The sequence below is a fragment of the Cetorhinus maximus genome, chromosome 1, assembly GCF_964194155.1.
Source record: "Cetorhinus maximus chromosome 1, sCetMax3.hap1.1, whole genome shotgun sequence".
NCBI classification, from domain to species: domain Eukaryota; kingdom Metazoa; phylum Chordata; class Chondrichthyes; order Lamniformes; family Cetorhinidae; genus Cetorhinus; species Cetorhinus maximus.
Genome location: NC_135879.1, coordinates 232,112,248 through 232,116,649, shown reverse-complemented (window position 1 = coordinate 232,116,649; position 4,402 = coordinate 232,112,248). Strand labels below are relative to the sequence as shown.

At 43.2% G+C, this 4,402-nt stretch overlaps 1 pseudogene; it reads left to right on the top strand.

The window, feature by feature from the left end:
- Nucleotides 1-547: 547 nt before the first annotated feature.
- LOC144692312 (N-acetyllactosaminide beta-1,3-N-acetylglucosaminyltransferase 4 pseudogene) lies at nt 548-3,821 on the top strand (annotated as a pseudogene).
- The last annotated feature ends 581 nt before the right edge of the window (nt 3,822-4,402 follow it).

Here is a 4,402-nt window from a genome sequence, read left to right as displayed (position 1 = left end):
GAGACCTTCCTCCTGACCTCCAGTCAGTAAGGGTCAAGAAAGGAAATGAGTTTTGTTTGAGTTGGGGGGGTGAGAGGAAGTCCATGAACTATTTGTTATATTTGACTCTGTGCAGAGCTGCCTTTGATGGGCCCAACGGCCTTTACTCACTGAGAATTTGCTTGTAATAAATGGGTTTTGAGGAGATGGCTCCAATATTGAAGGCAGCAGCAAGCTAGGTACGAGTTGCAATTGCCACCATCTAGAGACAGGAGTGGGCCATTTACCCCCTCAAACTGGTTCAGCCATTCTATTAGCGCAAGGCTGATGTGTAGCTGAACTCCATCAAGCAACTCTGCTTCCATATTGGTTCTACTGATATTTGAAACTTACAAGTGATACCCAGCTTCAGCAGCTTTTTGACAAATATTGTGCACCCAGAAGTCAGAAATGAATGTCTTTGGCTTTTCATGCTTTCTACAATTAAATATAATATCTTCTTGTAAATAAATTTTCAAGGCATCTTTTTGCTCCCCCCTCTAAATCTGCAGGTATGAACTTCGCTACTTTGACCCGTGGAATGAAAGGCATCCTGATATTTTCAATTCTGCTAATCGTTGGTCTCAGCGTCTATAACTCGCAGACTGTCATGACAAAGAAAAGAATTTTATCGCACATCCAAGATTTTTGGAGCACCAGAGCCCCAGCGGGTCGAATAAATTCCACCAGCGCGGCTGCTGTCGTGGCCAGTGATCAGCCCGGAGTGGAGATCGCTCCAGACCCCTGCCTTCCGAACATGGATTTTAACAGCTTGACTGCCAAGCTGAAGCCCATTTATAAGGACTTCATGATGTACCGACATTGCAGGAACTTCCCGCTCCTGCGCAAACCTGTCGGCTGCCGCGGAAAAGATACCTTCTTGTTGCTGGCGGTTAAGTCTCTGGCAGAGCACGCCGACCGACGCGCCGCGATCCGCAGCACTTGGGGGCGGGAACGGATGGTAGGCGGGGCCCTGGTGCGCCGCGTCTTCCTGCTGGGGCTGACGGAGATGCAGGTCCGCTCGCAGGCGGTGCAGGCCATGGTGGACCATGAGAGTGAGGAGCACGGGGACATAGTCCAATGGGGCTTTCATGAGTCCTTCTTCAATGTTACGCTGAAAGAGACCCTTTTCTGGAAATGGTTCTCTGAGGACTGCCACACTGCGAAATTCGCCCTCAAGGGGGACGACGATGTGTTTGTTAACGTGGAGAACGTTCTGGAATACTTGAGTGACGTCAATCCTTCCCACGACCTTTATGTCGGCGATGTCTTCAGAAACTGGTACCCGAGCAGGGCCGTGAACAGCAAGTACTACATCCCACTTTTCCTGTACGGGAATAAACCTTACCCTCCGTATGCTGGTGGGGGTGGTTACCTACTGTCTGGGACATCAATCCTGAAACTACACAAAGCCTCCTCCTTTCAGGAGCTCTTTCCCATTGATGATGCTTATGTGGGAATGTGTGCCCAAAGAGCCAAGATCGAAGTGATTTCTCATAGAGGCTTCCGCACGTATGGGAATATTCCATATGACCCCTGCATTTACAAAGGGCTAATGCTTGTTCACCGAGTGACACCCAATGAATTATGGCTGATTTGGAGTTTGCTAAAGAATAACAATAAGACATGCAGCCGTTTCACAAGCTTCTCAATTAACCTGTGAAGAAACAGGTTCTATTGTGCCATAAATATCTTGATAGCAATACGCAATCCTTGGATTCACCACGTCGAAACCAGAGATGGGAACTGTTTCTCTCTGCACCATTCCTGCTCCATCAATTGAAAGATCCTGATTGCTGACCTTGCTGACCTTCAATGAACTGACCACAGAGCAGCAGCACTAGAAATTGCCTGGCCTGGGTGGTTCAGAATCTGAGACTTATCCTGTCTTTTGGGTCGAGATACAAGGTTCCGGCTGCCCTATCAGGTGGACAGGAGATCTTGTGATACTGTTTGTCAAAGAGCTGGGGGCGTTCTCCTGGTACCTTGGCCGATGCTTATCGCGCATCCAACACTGTTAAAAACAGATTATTTAACCATTGCTGTTTTTGAGATCTTGCTGTGAACAAATTGGCTGCCTCAGAGGGCTGTGGAGGATTGGTCAATGAGCATGTTCAAGACAGCGATTGATAATTTCTAAATATTAACAACATCAAGGGGTATGGGGATAGTGCGGGAAAATGACATTGAGATAGAAGATCAGCCATGATCCAATTGAATGGCGGAGTAGGCTCGAGGGGCTGAATGGCCTACTCCTGCTATTTTCTATTTCCCAATATTACAACATTAACTACACTTCAGAAGTGCCTCTTTGGCTGTAAAGTGCTTCTGGGGGCGTCCTGAAGTTGTGAAAGAGTCCCTGTATAAAGTCAACCTCTTTCTAATTATCTTGCAACCCTAAATGTTGAAACAGCTTTTTTCATTTGGGTCTTGAGCTTTCTTTTAAAAGAAGAGACAGAGAGTTGAGGGGTTAATTTCTTGTGAATTATCAATGCTGGAGGGAGTGGGGTAGCAGATGGGTTGGGGTTTGTTTGGAAGGGAGATGGCATCAACTGACGCTTCATATAATTTATGAAGTAATGAAATTGTGCTGTTGTATTGAAATCTGATGTGCATTGCTTAAACATTGTGGAGGCAGGGTAATTGGGCACCTTGATGTGTCTTGCACACAGCCTCTATATTGACCACCACAATTTATATACTTGCATGATCTGATTGAGGTTAAATTCTCACCAACCTGCTTTAACTCCAACTTCAGAGAGCATTCCCTCTTAGCAATTGCGAGTCATTTTGTGTTTTCCATCCTGTTGAATGGACCCACTGCCAACATAATGCACTGGTGGTGAACATGCATTTATAAAGCACCTTTCACCACTTAAAAGACATCCCCAAGCACTTTACAGACAATGACATACTATTAAAGCATGGTCACTGTTGTAGAAAATATGGCAACCAACTTACACACGGCAAGTTCCCAAAAAATGTGTCATGAAAATATAATTTTCATAATATTATCGTGACTTATTGTAAAAGCGGGTTGATAGCGGGATTTGGATTAGTTTCTCTGTGTGTGTGGGATTTAATTGAATTGGAATCAGCTGGTCTGAAGGTTTTTGAGTAATCAAAACAAGAAGCCGGGTTTGAAAGCTAAATATGTAAACAGGGCTGAAGTTTTAGATTGTGAGGTGTGAGGAAAATTTGCAGTTGTAGATAAATTAGTTTGGTCTGAATTTCAAAAAGATGGTAAGATGTTACACCTAGCTAAAAGAAGCTAAGCCAAACAGTGTGTTTATTTTTATAAAATGTTACTGATAAAATTAATACTATGAAAGATTTATATTATGAGAAAAGTAAAGTTGGAAAAATATATGGGAACAACAGAATTTGCATTAAAAAGGGAGACACATGTATAAAGGAGATGAGGTTATGTGTAAGGAGAAGGCACTCTAAGATTTAACACAAGTGTGAAAAGCCTCCAGCCTCTGTGCATCAAGTTGCTGTCTATAGAAACTGAAGCTGAGAAAACTCATTTTGAATGCGACTGTCCAGGGTGTTGCGTTGCTTTGCCTGGGGCTGTTTAAATCTATTTGTTTTACTGTTGCCTTAATGGAGGTATAACTGGGAGCCAAATTAATTAGGGGTTTTAGGATTTATTATAGTAGAAATTTGTAGACCTATGTATGTGCTTGAAATCTTTTCTTTTGTTAATAAATATTTAATTTAGTTATGTAAAAAAAAAATCACTAAGTCTGGGTGGACTTATTCCTACTCAATTCAAGGCACGCATCTCAAAATAAAATACAAATTGCAAAATCGTTGTTATCACGTGATCAAATTCCCCTTGTGGATTTGACTCGCCTGGCACACATCATCTGCCACGCCATAACAATAGCAATGTGATAATGATCAGATAATTTCTTCTTATTTTAGTAGTGTTGGTTGTGGGCTAAATATTGGCCCGGATACCAGGGAGAGGTTTCCCTACTCCACAAGGTAATGTCTTGGGACCTTTTACACCTACCTGAGAAGGGAATGGATAATTGATGGGGAGTAGGTTTCGCCAAGTCTTCCCGCTAGGGTGAAACGAGAGCTGGATCAGTTCACAACACGTAGACCAATGGCAGAGCATGATGAATGTTACAACATGTTTCAATGCGGCGTTTGCAAATCCTTCTTTAACATGACCCTCAGAGTGGCGCTTTTCTGTAAATGGTTCAGGTGTGCTTCATACCTTCAAAAGGCATTTGTTAAGTACCACATAACAGACTTCTTCTAAAATTAGAAGCGCATGGGATTAAAAGAATGGTGTTAATTTGGGTATGGAATTGGCTAAGGGGTGGATGACAGAGGGTAATGGTGAATGGAAGATATTTATTTCTGGAGA